Genomic DNA, 16,489 nt, shown 5'->3' with positions numbered 1-16,489 from the left:
TGAAAGCTCTGTTATTGTGTTTTTCTTTTAACGCAAAATATGTGAATGTATGAGTTGTTTTTTCTAAACTAAAACCTCAGTATTCAGGTTAAATTGCTGTATTGGCACTTGGCGATAAATAAGTGGGTTTTGGGTTGCAGTTTGGGCACTCGGTCTCTAAAAGGTTCGCCATCACTGTGATAGAGAAATTGTTACAACAGGAAAGGAAAAATGGTGCCTTTCCTTGCTGGGAAGCTCCCTTAGACCAAGGGTTCCATGGAAAGTACCCTGGTAACCTGCCACCACCACTCCAAGTCCTCCTGGAAACCTCTAGACTGACCTGCTGAGAAGGCAGGTCTTCTAGTGCAGTACTAGAACACCAACTAAATAACTTACAATCAACCTGGTAGCACCCATGCAGTCTAGCACACGGCGAAGAGAGTAAGAGAAATATCCCAGAGAAATAGATTACACTAAGTAAAGCCAAAAAAAGTATTTAAAAAAAAGGTTTATTGTAAAAAAAGAAAACAAAAGTGAAAGGGTGGTTGGATTCAAAAGCAGGTGGGGAAAAGGCGAACAAAATACAGGGAAAACACACAGCAACATCAATACAGAGATATTCAAATGAAAAGCAATACAGTTGCACTATCGAAGCTAAACACTTCAACTATGCTGTAGCTGGTTCCTACAAGCCTGTGCAGAGTTCCTTGTGGTAACAAGAAGTCGAAGGAGTCCTTAATCCCTAGGAAACTTCCTGCAGACCCAATTTCCACTGAAAACAAGGGAAAATCCCAAATGTCCAGATATTTATGCTAACTGAAGTTGGATCTAAGCCAGCTTCCTCTCTAAGAATGACAAACAGATTCCTCCAATCCCATGCAAATCCCCATCTCTGATGTCAGAGGCTACTTTTATCAATCAGAGCCATATCTATTCCACCTCCATCAAACACCTGGTAATAGCTCTTATCTTCCATGACAAATAGCTGGTCTGGTCTAAACCGGATAGTCCTTTATCCAAAAGGGATTAAGTCTGCCAGGATGGTCCAATCTGGAATGGAACTGTAATGAATGTAGGGACCCAGATGCTCTATGTGACACTCCTGAACCTTAGCAAGTTTTAGGATTTCTATCACAGTAATCTATAATGACAGTGAAAGGTAATGGGCTAAGAGGTTCTCCCACAGGATAACAAGCCTCAATGCAGGAAAAAAGGATATAAAGAGACAGAGGTGTCCCTAGCCCTTCTTCTCCCTTACCTGATCTTGCTGCCCAGATTATGTTTCCATTCCACCATTAAGAGGGGAAGGCCCAGAATATCCCACCAGTGTCCTTCCATCACCTGAGAGGGAGACAATGGAGGTGAAAGGACATTTCATCCAGTTAATTGCCTGACCCAATTACATGTGCTTTATAGCTCTTCCTGGTCTAGGACCCCCATTTTTTTGCCATCAAGTCACAGCTGACTTATGGCGACCCTGTTGGGTTTTCAAGGCAAGAGACATTCAGAGATAGTTTGCCATTGCCTGCCTCTGCATTATGATGCCGGTATTCCTTGGAGGTCTCCCATCCAAATACTAGACAGGGCCTACTCTGCTTAGCTTCTGAGATCTGATGAGATTGGGCTTCTCTACCACGGCAAAATCAGCATCCTCTTCTGTCGGCCCCTGAAAGAACAGAGAAGACACATATGGAGAGGGATTCAATGCTAGTAACAGCACCAGAAGATGCAGCCAAAACAGGATATTGCTTGGATCATTTCCTGGAAAAGTTGGGCACCTGGGAAGGGGACATTTTTTGGAGCGTCTTTCATATATTCTGCCCATGAAACTCTCACCTGTTCCTCCCGCATTCTGTCTTCTACCTGGCTCAGGACAAAACCTTCTGCAAGGGCCCCCGCCTGGGAACTGGTCTCCGGCCCACATTCCCTGACCCAGCTCTGCATCTCTGGGGCCAGGACAGCCAAGAACTGCTCCAGGATCACCAGGTCCAGCATCTCCTTCTTGCTGCACTTTTTGGGCTTCAGCCACTCTCGGGGGCCCTCGGCTTCTTGGTAATAAAAGTGCCTGAAGCACTGGTGTTGGACATCTGAGCTGGTGTTTCTCTCCTCACCCAGGAACTTCTGTGTAGTTCTTCCTCCAAATTCCCCAATGTCCTCTTCCTGGGTGGCACCAAGGCCGCCCGAGTCTTGAGGTTCCATGTTCAGTCTGTACATCAGCACAGAGAAGACTGAAAGATCTCTTGGCTCTACTGCAAATTCCTTTAGTAAGGAAGGGACTGGTAAAACAAAAGGGGGTCCTGTAAAGCCAATAAAGTGTTTTGTGAGCAAAGTATGAAACTCTCCAGGCAGGGAAACATGCAGGTCACAACTGCATGTTGGTCTCTTGCCTCGAGGGGAGGTGATGGAGGGCTTGCTAACAGTATTGTCTTTCTGTCTCTGAATAAACTGTGCTTAACTGTAATCTTGCTTCTGTGATTCTCTGGGCAGAAAGGAACAGTGGGAATGTCCTAACAGCGCATGATTCTGCTACTCTCTGAGAGGGGCCTGATCCTCCCTTCCCTGACAGAGGCAGCTACGTAACCCGACCGCTCAAAAATTCCCCCTTGGGTTAGCTGGTGGGTCCACCCACTGCAGGCCATCCCTGTAAGGTAGAACAGCTCAACAGAATGCTCAGACCCTAAATTTACCTCGAAAGAGCTGAGTGGCACACGTTTCCCAAAGAAGACACTGCTTCTTTTGGAGTTCTCTAACCAATTTTCCCCCCTCTGTATTTCATATACAGATTTCTGGAAATCTGAGCCTTTGCCCAGCATTGTAGAACAATAACCTCTGTCTGTACCTAGCCCCACTGTGTGGTTTTTTGATCGACACTTTAGGGTCCGATTCAGAATTACATAAAAAGATAAACTACACTTACTGTTCATCTGCTTCCAGGCCAAGTTGAAAATGCTGTTTAGTAACTTGAGAACTGGTTTAGTAACTTGAGAACCAAGAAATCATCAAACAGTCCGTCCTTGAGCATTTAGAAAGGATGGATCTGATCACTAAGAGCCAGCATGGGTTTCTCAAGAATAAGTCATGTCAGATTAATCTTATCTCTTTTTTTGAGAAAGTTACTACCTTGCTGGATCAGGGGAATGCTGTAGACATAGTGTATCTAGATTTCAGTAAGGCTTTTGATAAGGTTCCACACAGTATTCTAGTTGACAAATTGGGAAAATGTGGGTTAGATCCTATTATTGTTAGATGGATCTGCAACTGGTTGACAGATCGTACCCAAAGAGTGCTAGTTAATGGTTCCTCGTCCACTTGGAGAGAAGTGACTAGTGGAATTCCTCAGGGATCTGTGCTGGGCCGTGTTGTTCAACATCTTTATAAATGAATTGGATGAAGGAATAGAGGGTATGCTTATTAAATTTGCAGATGATACTAAATTGGGAGGGGTAGCAAATACCGTAGAAGACAGAGCCAAGATGCAGGATGATCTTGACAGGCTGAAGAAATGGGCTAGAACCAATAAAATGCACTTCAACAAAGACAAATGTAAAGTTCTGCATTTAGGTAGGAAAAATGAAATGCATAATTATAGGATGGGGGAGACTTGTTTGAGCAGTAGTGTGTGTGAAAAGGATCTTGGGGTCTTAGTAGACCAAACACTGAACATGAGCAGCAGTGTGATGCTGTAACTAAAAAGGCAAATGCAGTCTTGGCCTGCATCAACAGAAGTATAGTAGTGCCCAGATCACGTGAAGTGATGGTATCGCTTTACTCTGCTCTGGTTAGACCTCAACTAGAGTACTGTGTTCAGTTTTGGGAACCACAATTTAAGAAAGATGTAGACAAGCTGGAACGTGTCCAGAGAAGGGCAACAAAGATGGTGAAAGGTCTGGAGACCAAGTCCTATGAGGAAAGGTTGAAGGAGCTGGGTATGTTTAGCCTGAAGAGGAGAAGACTGAGAGGGGATATGATAACCATCTTCAAGTACTTGAAGGGCTGTCATATAGAGGAGGGTGCCAAGTTGTTTTCTGTTGCTCAAGAAGGTCGGACCAGAACCAACGGGTTGAAATTAAATCAAAAGAGTTTCCGTCTAGACATTAGGAAGAATTTTCTAACAGTTAGAGCGGTTCCTCAGTGGAACAGGCTTCCTCGGGAGGTGGTAAGCTCTCCTTCCCTGGAGGTTTTTAAGAAGAGGTTAGATGGCCATCTGTCAGCAATGCTGATTCTGTGACCTTAGGCAGATGATGAGAGGGAGGGCATCTTGGCCATCTTCTGGTCACTAGGGGTGTGGAGGGGGGAGGTAGTTGTGAATTTCCTGCATTGGGCAGGGGGTTGGACTTGATGGCCCTGGTGATCAGTTCCAACTCTATGATTCTATGATTCTAACCCTTTATAGTTTAAGACTAGGTTGTTTAAAGGACCACCTGCTCCCATAGGAACTTGCCCTTCAATTGCAGTCATCCTCAGAAGTATGTCTATTTATTAAACATTCATAGAATCATAGAGTTGGAAGGGACCACCAGGGTCTTCCTGCACAATGCAGGAAATTCACAACTACCTCCCACCACACACACCCCTAGTGACCAGAACATGGCCAAGATGCCCTCCCTCTCATCATCTGCCTAAAGTCACAGAATCAGCATTGCTGACAGATGGCCATCAAACCTCTTCTTAAAAACCTCCAGGGAAGGACAGCTTACCACCTCCTGAGGAAGCCTGTTCCACTGAGGAACAGCTTTGATACCCTGATACCCATTGATACCCTGTCTTTCCCTATGGCTCAAAGCAGTTTACAATGCACAATTCTTCTTCCATATATCCCTGTGAGCCAACTATGGTTATCAGGCAGCTATCTGCAGGGTATCCCACCACTTAGGGTGGCCCATCTGGCATTGACCAGAGTCCAGGCCCTGTCTGTCATGGCCCCAGCTCTGTGGAATGGACTCTGTGAAGAGGTTAGAGGGGCCCTTTCCTTGCAGATTTTCAGGAGCTACTACAAGGCCTGCCTGTTTGCCAGCGCTTTTGAATATCAGGCATGTTTTAAGGGGTGGATTGGGGGCTTGCTATTTTATTTTTTGTTTTAGTGGAGGATGTTTTAATTATTATTGAAAGCTACCTTAAATAAAGAGGAAAGGCAGGATATAAATGAACAAACCAATGAATGAATACCCTTCTGTAAACTAAGACCATTTGAGCTACTTCTGCCATCCGGATCAGAAGAGAGAAAAATCTTTGCCCTCTTGCATGCATCAGTCCATTGAGTATTTAAACAGACACGATCATCTCTCTACTCTTTCTTCTCCATGGTAAATATACCCACATCCGCCATTCCTTGTATGACTTATTTTCCAACCATCTTTGTATCCCTCATTTGAATCCATTTCCGTCTGCCTTTAAAAAAAAAAGAAAAAAGCGGAGCATCCAGAATTTGAATACTTGAAAACTCTGCTTCTATTAAAGAAGCCTAAAATTCATTAACCCCTTTTTCGCAGCTGCATCACGTGACTAGAGAGCCAGCATGGTGTCATGGTTAAGGTGTCAGACTAGGATCTGGGAAATCCAGGTTCGCATCCCCACTCTGCTATGGAAACTTGCTGGGTGACCTTGAGCCAGTCACACACTCTCAGCCTCGACCCTGGCTAGTATTTGGATGGGAGACCTCCAAGGAACACCAGGAGCATGCTGCACAGGCAGGCAATGGCAAACCACCTCTGAATACCTCTTGCCCTGAAAACTCCTACGGGGTCGCGGTAAGTCAGCTGTGACTTGACGGCAAAAAAAATCACATGTCCAGCTAACGCTCAGCTTGTGACTGAAATCTGGACATTCTTCTCACATCCTACTGTCATGCCAAGTACCACCCCATCCTGTTCCACTGCATTTGATTCCACTGGACTTCATGTGTTTGTCTCCCCTGAATTTCATTTTGTTACCTTCAGCCCAGGTGTCTGACCTATCAGTCATTTTTGAATTTTATTTTATTTATTTCTGTCTTCTATGGTGCTTCTGGTTTGTGTCATCTGCAAATGTGATAACCCCTTCATCCAAGAAACACCGCTGTTGAGGAGTACCGCAATCCCCTAGACTAGTGATCTGATTTTTTAAAAAAAATTAAGCTCTAGCAGGATTTATTCTTGACTATTAACCATTACATTGTTTTCAAGGTGCTTATAGATCAACCGCTGAATAATCTGCTCTAGTAGATATCAGAGTCAGACTGAATTTTAAAACAACCTGAAATGGCTGCTCTACATTTAATCTTCATCCAATGCTCATTTAAGCACATAAGAACATAAGAAAGGTCCTACTGGATCAGACCAAGGCCCATCAAGTCCAGCAGTCTGTTCACACAGCGGCCAACCAGGTGCCTCCAGGAAGCCACAACAAGACAACTGCAGCAGCACCATCCTGCCTGTGTTCCACAGCACCTAATATAATAGACATGCTCCTCTGAGACTGGAGAGAATAGGTATGCAGCATGACGAGTATCCATTTTAACTAACAGCCACGAATACCCCTTTCCTCCATGAATATGTCCACTCCCCTCTTAAAGCCTTCCAAGTTGGTAGCCATCACCACACCCTGGTTATCTTTTTAATGCTTTTAATCCTTATATAGAGCCTTAAAATAAAATAAATTTCTCTATTAATACTTTATTTTTTCCCGCCCAGCCTTGGGTATCCAGCTTTTTAAAAAAAAATTAAGGTTGGGTTCTTCCCCTCTTTTCCCGTTTTTTCGACTTGGGGATGGAGCCTGGGGAGGGGCGAGACCTCCGTGGGGCACAGTGCCACAGAGCCCACCTAAGCATCCATTTGCTCCAGGGGAACTGATCTCTGTCGTCTGCAGATGAGCTGCAATTCCGAGGGATTCCCAAGTCCCACCTGGAGGCTGGCAACTAACTCCTTTTCCCCAAACCGGAGCTGGCAACTCCAGGCCAGGGCACCCTTCCTTCCCTCCTCTCTGCGAAGCCAGGAGTCCCTTTCCTTGTTGTACATTCCTGGGGGCAGAACTGAACGCCTTTTGTCTACACTCACTGCCTGGGATTCCCCCCCCCCCCCATAGTTTTTCTTCCTTGCATTCCCCTCCCTTCTATTTCAGTCCTGGGATTCCCCTTCTTCCAAATTGTCTTTGCACTCACCAGATCCTGGGACGGGGAGGAGCTGATGATATTTAGCTATGATATTTTTGAGGAAAGCAAAGGCCACGCTGGGGGAAGGGGAGACCAAGAAGAGAATTGTATACCTATTCTCTCCAGAATCAGAGGAGCATCTCTATTATATTAGGTGCTGTGGAACGGAGGCAGGATGGTGCTGCTGCAGTTTTCTTGTTTGTGGGCTTCCTAGAAGCACCTGGTTGGCCACTGTGTGAACAGACTGCTGGACTTGATGGGCCTGGGTCTGATCCAGCAGGGCCTTTCTTATGTTCTTATGAACATTGTTTGCACTGCAGCAGATATGAATCTCTGCTTGCAATTCATGTATTAGTGGCCCAGGTCCTAAACAGGGGACTCCTCAGTCAACGGCAGGGTTGGAAACGAAGAGTTGGAAGGAACCTTGAAGGTCATCTAGTCTCTCCCCCTCCGGTCAGGGCAGGAGTAGGCAGCTTATGGCGCATTTTTAAAAGGGCTCCCAGCCATTTTCTAACCAGAGGGAGATCTGGTCAGCTTCCCCAGGGTTGCTACATCAGCCTTTCAGGCATATCTTTAGAAAACATGCAAAGAAAGATTGTGTGCGGGGAAGAAGAACTGGATCAAAAGACCGTGAAGCCCAACTCCTTGGTTCTTGTAGGTTATCCGGGCTGTGTGACCGTGGTCTTGGTATTTTCTTTCCCAACTCCTTGTTTGCATATTTGGGGAGGGAGGAACAGATCCCCCCCAAATCAAGCCACAACCCAGAGCAAACTCTCCTCTTGGCAGGGAGCACCGCAGCTGATGCCTGGCAAATGCTGTGTGTGGCTCAATCCAGGGAGCCCGGCCAGAAACCTCTCTGCATCCTCCAAGCAATTCTTAGGGAACAGAAGATGATATTATCCGGGCATACATAGAGGGATCACTTTGCATTTCGCGGCTCAGTATTAGCTGCCTCCCTCCCTCCCCTTCTGAACCTCGGGATCCCTCCTTGGAGGCAAGAAGGAACATCAGCCGGGAGGAGAGAGGGGTTCGAATCCTGCCTTTTGCTGCGCTTTGCAGGGAAACCGGAGCGAGGCTCGCTGGGCAAAGCGATGCAGCCTCCGGCAGGGCGAAGCCAGGAGGCGGTCCTTTTTTTGCTCTTTTTTGCTCTTTTTTGCTCTGCGCAGAGAGCCAATTTTTGGGTTAAAGGGAAGGAGTCTCCATTCCTAGAGAAGCATCCACCGAGAAGGACTTGCGAAGTGCCCCTCCAGCTCCACTGGGGAGTCGCAACTTGTGCGCTTGGGGGAAGGAAGGAAGGATGGAGGAGGCTATAGGGTTGCCATAGAGCCCGATTGCCAAAGCAGCCATTGCCTCCAGACGAACGGATCTCTGTCGGGTGGAGATCAGTTGCAATAGCAGGAGATCTCCTGCCACCGCCTGGAGGTTGGCAACCCGGAGGAGGCAGCACCGGAGGACTTTTTTGCGAAACAGGTAAACGAGAAAAGAAGATTTCCTTTTTGCAAAACATCTCCCTGGTTTTGGGAGTGAAACAGTCCCGGGGGGGGGGGGCGTTTAGGGTGTTGCAAAGAACTTTGCAGAATTCACCCCCCCCCACCCACCCACTCCACAGTGAAGGAATAATATTTCCTGGACATCATCAACCAGTGGGTCTCCAAAGCCTTTTCCCACTTGCTGTCTGGGAGCTCCTTTTCCCCAGAGGGCTGAGCTGAGCTCTCCCTGCAACCTGTTCTCTGCACATTCACTCTCTTGGCATTTGGTTGTGATCCTTTGTTGTGGGGCAGGCGTGGTCCCAGATGGCGTGCAGGGATTTTTATTGCTGTTCTGGAAGAGCAAACTCTGTTGTTGTTGTTTTTTGAAAGGTTCCCTGCTCCACTTCAGCAGCTTGGCACCCTTAGGTGGCCTTTGCTAGCGCAAGATCTTTCCTCGCTGGAAATCTGCCTTTCCTCTTGGGGGTCAGGGACAGCTGGGACAGTCCAACCAAGACCTCACAACTCAGCCTTGGGTGACTCAAACCAGCCGCAAACTTTGAAAGATCTCTGCCTTGCTTGGCTTTCTTGTATGACAAAAAAATATTGATTTATTCACCTGGAGAATTTTTATGCTGCCTCTCCAGGGAACCTGCCTGAGGTATTTAAAAATCAAAACTTAATAAAAAAAAAAACACCTAGAAGATTAATAGTTATTGGTTCTTGTAGGTTTTCCGGGCTGTGTAACCGTGGTCTTGGAATTTTCTTTCCTGACGTTTCGCCAGCAACTGTGGCAGGCATCTTCAGAGTAGTAACACTGAAGGACAGTGTCTCTCTCTTCAGTGTTACTACTCTGAAGATGCCTGCCACAGTTGCTGGCGAAACGTCAGGAAAGAAAATTCCAAGACCACGGTTACACAGCCCGGATAACCTACAAGAACCAATGAACTCTGACCGTGAAAGCCTTCGACAATATTAATAGTTATTACTTAACATTCAGCATTAAAAATGCAGGCAGAGCATAAAAATGGATAACAGTTTCCAGACCAGAAGCACCCGATAAAGATCAACTCCATATTTAAAAGGTGCCCTTCAAAAGCCTTGTTTTCACTTGGCATACAGAGCTCTTCAAATTTATTGCAGTATTTAGATTTCTTGTCTGTACAGCTAGTGAAAAGGTACGAAACCAATCAGGGGCTTGGAGCCCTTCAGAGTTCAAAATCAGGTATGCCTTCCTCTTCTCCGGCTCCTCTGCAGCTTCTCTGGTTTCCGCAAACAAGCCCAGCTGCTCTTTGGATGCTCTCTGTGTTGTCTGCGGCAGGATTGGGGCTGTCCAGTACTCTAGGACTCTAATCGGCTTCATCCTGCTTCTTATTCCCCGATTCAAGCTTCCCAACTGCCATGTAAATTGGTGTCCTGCTCCCACGTGGGGTTCTCTGGTTGGTGAATGCAGCAGGAATCTTTTTCAGTTTATCAACACTTTTATGAAGTGGTGGATGATCTTTTTAGAAAGCATTTCTGCTTAATATCTGGAAGGTCAGAAAAAATGGGAATCTACTAATTTAGGCTCCGTGGGTTGGTGCTGTATTTATTTAATTGTCATTTATTTATAATTTTCATTTGTTATATGTGGCTTGCCACATTCTTCTCCACTTGCTCCTCACAACAGCCCTGCAAGGTATGCTCTCTGGGAGCATACTGGCTCAAGGTCTGGGAGTGTGTGACTGGCTCAAGGTCACCCAGCAAGCTTCCATGGCAGGGTGGGGATTCAAACCTGCGTCCTCTAGGTCTAACCTGACATTCTTACCATGACATTACTTGCTCCCTCTTACTACTTATTCACTCATTTCAGTGTTTGTATATTGTAGCAAAATAAAACTGAAGTCCGGAAGACTAACACTCTTGATTCTAGTATGAGCTTCCATGAATCAGAGCTCACTTCTTCAGATGCAGATGTATATGTGTGTGTGCACACGCGTGCGCACACACACACACACACAAAACATCTCAATCTAAAAGTAATTCTTGGCTTTGCAGGAGGTCAGAGATCCGGCACTTGCCTGTACAGAAGAATCTGGCTGCAGCAGAAGTTGATCTGTTGATCCAGGGGGAGGCTCTTCGGAGAGGGAGCATGAGGGGAGAACCGGATTCAGCTGTCCCTGAATCAAGAGAAGGCCTTGATGCCTCCAAGGCTGGAAGCAGAAAGGAGCTGTGGGAAGGAACCGTGCAGAAGAGCCTGGGAGACACCAATGTCCTCCCTCCAGGTGTGCAGTGCCAGCAGTTCAGGCACTTCCCTTACCAGGAGGCAGAGGGGCCCCGAGAGGTTTGCAGCCGACTCCACCATCTTTGCCGCCAGTGGCTGAAGCCAGAAAGGCACAGCAAGAAGGAGATGCTGGACCTGGTGGTCCTGGAGCAGTTCCTGGCCGTCCTGCCCCCAGAAATGGGGAGATGGGTCAGGGAATGCGGGCCAGAGACCAGTTCCCAGGCAGTAGCCCTGGCAGAAGGCTTCCTCTTGAGCCAGGCAGAGGACAAGAATTGGGACCACCACCAGGTGAGAGGGATACATCTTGGTGTTGTGGAGGGAAGCATAGAACATGATCCAGGATACCTTTGAAATCGAATGGATTACCCCAACTTTCTGGAGCCCACCCTGACCTGTTTCCTCTTTTCTTGTCAGCTTCTCTTTACTTGGATCCCCACTTCTGTTTCAGGTGCAGGAAAGGATCACACTGGAGAGGTACCACAGAGCATCTTTTCCAGGTAAGATCGACGGGTGCTGTGTCAACTGGATGTTCTCCTTGAGTGAGGGGGAGCTGCTTTTATGGCCCCCTCGGACCTGTGTGGGAAAGATGCTCCACTCCAGTTTAGAAATTCTGTTTGGACAAGTGAAAACCTAGAATCGATTTAATATCGCTGCAGACAACTGGATAAATACACTCAGATAGTTGATGAGAAAGTTGCCTCCAAACTCAAATGATGACAAGTAATGTCAAAAATTGTGAAAATATTGCATTGGAGATAAAAAGAATTACAAAATCATAAGCTTTCAGGAGTTCTTATGCCACAGTAACAAAATCACAATCTTCCGATACTGGTAAGTCAAGAGCTCTTTGCTACCCAGTTTTTAATAGAGCAAGGAGTGCCCAGAGACGACAAACCTCTAAGGATGGTAGTGGAAATCAGCACTCGGGTTCTTTCAAAACTCTGTTCTATCTGACTAGGTATTAAGTGCCAGGGCACGAAAGGTTTTGTCAGAGAATGATCTTGGATCATCCTGTAAATGCTAATGTTTGGCATTATGACATCCCTGGCCTTTTCATTATATATGAATATGATATTCTGAGACTTTTAATATTATATTCTAATAGCAAATATTTGGGTCCTTAAATCCGATGACTGGAGCTGTGGGCAAGACAGATCTTTCTCCAAACCCCAAAAGGGCCCCAGGTTTGCAGAAAAATCTCTAAAAAAATAAAAATAGAAATTGGGGAGTTATAAAAAGCTGAAAATGATAATAGGAGTGTCTGTGAGTTTAAGAAACAGGTTCCCTCAGTGGCTGTTGCTAGGCAACCACAGGTTCCAAGGCTTGGTTCTGTCAGTAAAAGGCAGAGGGAGGGGGCAGGGCCCTTTCCAGGCCTATTTTGGCCTTTGAGGGAGGATTTTGAGAGATGCTGGGTGTCCCAGTTCCAAACTGGGCAATTCTCAGAAACTTTCTGGGATGGGTGCTTCTTCTCTTTCATGGGCAGCTCCTGGTTCAAGTTTCTAGCACAAAGTCAGAGGGGAGGGTTATACAGAGCAGTGAAAGTGGGTTACAGGATTCCTCTACACTTTAGATTGGTTTTCCTGAACTTGGTAGTGGATGTGGGACAGATAGTGTTGTGTAGCAGTTAGAGCTTCAGAGCAGGGACTGCAAGACCCAGATTTGAACCCCCATCTTACTATGGAAGTTCACTGGGGGATTTTTGGGGCAGTGACATACTTTCAGCCTACCTACCTCATAGGGTTGTTGTGCGGATAAAGAGGAGGAGAGGAGAATAGCGTACGCTGCTTTGTGGGGGGCCCTGTGGAGAAAGGCCAGAGGCTGCAGGGCAGGCGGAGGAGATAAGAAGCAGATAAAGGTGGATTGGCTGTTGGATGTCAGGAAATTCCTGGAGATTTGGTGGTGGACCCTAAGGAGGGTGGGGTTTGAGGAGGGGAGGGACTTCAGGAGGGTATAATACCAGAGACTCCACCCTCCAAAGCAGCCATTTCCTCTAAGGGAACTAGGTTTACCAATCTCTAGGTGATGGCTGGAGATCACCTGGAATTACAGTTGATCTCCAGATGACAGGGATCAATTTCCCTGGAGAAAATGACTGCATTGGAGGGTGGACTCTATGGCATTATATCTTGCTGAGGTCGCTTCCCTCCTCAAACCTCGTCCTCCAAAGGCTCCACCCCCAAATCTCAAGGAATTTCCCAACCTTGCCCACCTGCAAAGAGATTTCAGGATTTGGGAGGTGCGGTTCTGTGGGTAGCTTTAAAATGCTCAATCCTTGCATTTCAGAGTTCTTCCTTCTTAGTTCTGATCTGGACAACCGGGTTTGATTCCCCACTCCTCCACATGAGCAGTGGAGGCTAATCTGGTGAACTAGATTTGTTTCCCCACTCCTACACACAAAGCCAGCTGGGTGACCTTGGGCAAGTCATGCTCTCTCAGCCTCACCTACCTCACAGGGTGTCTGTTGTGGGGAGGGGAAGGGAAGGCGATTGTAAGCCGGTTTGATTCTGCCTTAAGTGGTAGAGAAAGTCAACATATAAAAACCAATTCTTCTTCTGTGAACTGTGGATAATCAGAAAGCCAGGCCATAGTTTTATATCAGATAACTGTCTCAAGATTGGATTTGGCAAAAGCGTGGAAGCAAAAATCATCCAAAATCAGAATGCAAGGATAGTTGCGATCATGAGCCAAGACAGGGAAAACCTTATTCTCCTCCCGCTCAAGGAACTGAATTGCAAAGTCCTTGGAAAATATGAATGCCTTCCATTTGCCTTCTCATCCTTCCAGGTCGTGCCATACCTTCTTTGCCATCTCTTTGGGGAAGAGAGAAAGCAGTTTCTGGGCAGCCTGATCAGGTAAGTGTGGGGCTCTGGATCATGCCCCTGGGTGCCTCTCCCCACCACACTAGGCCGGGGAGAATCTCCCTGAATCTCTTTCCCTTTGCTGCTATCTGTGCTGCTCACTGGATAGAAAATGAAAACGTGTGGTTGAGATTTGAATCCTGAACGTCAACATCTTATCATAGTCCTTTTGGATGGGGAAGAGGAAGGTTTCTTACATTACCTGTGGCAATAGAGGAGTATTTGTTTGTTTCTCTTTTCAGGGTATGGTGACCTTTGAGGAGGTGTTTGTTCATTTCACTGAGGAGGAGTGGGCCCTGCTGGATCCGGACCAAAAAAGGTTTCACAAGGAAGTCATGGAGGACAATCGTCAGAACGTGGTTTCTCTGGGTAAGGCTCTCCTTTCCCTTGATTCACAGATGGTGAAGGCAGAAGTCCTCTATAGGCCAATAGTGAAGTTGGCCAAATCTGATAGTACTTAAATCTGGTGATGGGAGCTTTGAACGGGCAAGGTAGATCTTTATAGAAACCTTTTCAGGTTTGCAGAAAAGTCTGAAATCTGAAAAAATAAATAAGATGGGGGGCTTTAAAAAACCCAAAATGATAAACAAAGCGCCTTTTTAAGCAATTCATTCCCTCAGTAGCTGTTGCTAGGCAACCACATCATTCCAATCTTGGTTCTGTCAGTCAAAGGCAGAGGGAGGAGGCACTGGGGGCAGACCAGGCTAGGTTGGGACATTCCTAGAGATTTTGTGGTGGAGTCTGAGATGGGTAGGGTTGCGGAGGAAAGAGGCCTCAGCTAGACATAATGCCATAGAGTCTGCTCTCCAAAGCAGTCATTTTCTTCAAGGGTGGGGGCTGATCTCTGTCGTCTAGTGTTCAGGTTTAATTCTGGGAGATGGAGATTGGTGACTCTATGCCTGGCAACAAACTTGAAATCTCCTGATTTGCATGACTGTAGGCCTGGCTGCATGCTACTCTTCAGTAAGAGCCACTCTGTGAAAGCCAGTGTGGAGTAGCAATGAGAACTTCAGAGCAGGGTCTAGAAGACCCAGGTTCAAATCCCCATCTTACTGCAGAAGTGTAGTGGATGTCCCAAACCAGTCACCTACTTTCAGCCTAATCTACCTCACAGGGTTGTTGTGCAAATGAGAAGGAAGAGAGGAATGTAAATTGCTTTTAGCTGAAGAAGGCAGGCAAATAAAAGGTAGGTTGATGAATGGCTGAGAAGGAGAGAATGAGGCAGGTAAAGGGTAGTGGATATGGGGGTTCCTGGGGAAGGGGAAGGGGAAATAGTGTGGGGAGGGGGATAAAGGGGAAAGAGAGGCACACCCTGCCCACAAGTCCTTGAGGATTCCTTACCATGCAAGGGGGCCTGACCCAGTGGCAATTACAACTGCTCTCCAAATGACAGAGATCAGTTCTCCTGGATAAAATGGCTGCTTAGGAGGGTGGACTCTATGGCATTATACCCCGCTGAGGTCTCTTCCCTCCGCAACCCTGCCCACCTCAGACTCCATCCCCAAATCTCCAGGCATTTCCCAACATGGAGCAGGCAACCCTAAGGGGGACTGGTCTCTGTATTGGGGAGATCCATTGTCCTTCCAAGAGATTTCCAGGTTGGCAACCCTAGAAGGAGAGAAAGAAGCAGGAAATGGGGAGTGGCTATGAGTGCTTTCAGGAATGAGAAAGAGGAAATAATGGGGGAGGGGAAAATGAGATGCCTCCAGCAAGTCCTTGTGGGTTCCCGCTTGTTCCTTGTAAGAAGAACCCCAAACCTGACCTGGATGACCCAGACTAGCCCAATCTCGTCAGTTCTCGGAAGCTAAGTAGGCTCAGTCCTGGTTGGTACTTGGATAGGAGATTACCAAGGATGTCCAGGGTTGTTGTGCAGAGGAAGGCAATGACAAACTACCTCTGTCCATCTCTTTCCTTGAAAATCTTACGGGGTCACCATAAGTCGGCTGCGACTTTCCACCAACACGGTCCTTTTTTGGGCTCCTCAATGGATATTCTCAGAAGGGGGGCAGAGTGCACATGCAGGCAAGGGAAAGGGTTCTGCCTACTTTCTGGACTCCTTACGTATTTGTGTGTAAGGAAGTATATTCATTTGTAAACAAAAAGGAACACAGCAGAGGAGGAAGGCCCATCCCCCAACTGCCCATTGAGAACTGAGCAAGCTACTGGTAATTGTTTTTAAGGGGGACACAATCTTGAGTGGAGGTGAAAAGCCATTGAAAGGAGGACAGGAGGGAGATTGGCCTCCATAACAGTTTATGGGATGTCAGCAAGGGCTCCTCTTGGGCCTTTCAGAGCAGCCAGAGAAATGAGCATTTGAAATAATACCAATAATAATATTGGTATTTGTACTGAAAAAGAAGAGTTGAGTTATTTATATGCTGTCTTTCTCTACCACTTAAAGCAGAATCAAACCAGCTTACAATCACCTTCCCTCCCCCTCCCCACAACAGACACCTTGTGAGGTAGGTGGGGCTGAGAGAGAGTGACTCGCCCAAGTTTAGTGGCTTCATGTTTAGGAGCAGGGAAACAAATCCAGTTCACCAGATTAGCTGAGGTTCAGACAGCCTGGTTTAAAAATCTGAATATTTCATAGAGTTGGAATGTCTGGAAGTAACTAGAAAAGAGCAAGAGTCCAGTAGCACCTTAAAGACTAACAAAAATATTTTCTGGCAGGGTTTGAGCTTTCGTGAGATACTGAAGAAGTGAGCTGTGGCTCACGAAAGCTCATACCCTGCCAGAAAATATTTTTGTTAGTCTTTAAGGTGCTACTGGACTCTTGCTCTTTTCTACTACTGCA

Source organism: Euleptes europaea, chromosome 1 (assembly GCF_029931775.1).
Source record: "Euleptes europaea isolate rEulEur1 chromosome 1, rEulEur1.hap1, whole genome shotgun sequence".
Lineage (NCBI taxonomy): Eukaryota > Metazoa > Chordata > Lepidosauria > Squamata > Sphaerodactylidae > Euleptes > Euleptes europaea.
The sequence above is the reverse complement of the archived record's forward strand: the minus strand, read 5'-3'. Positions refer to the sequence as shown.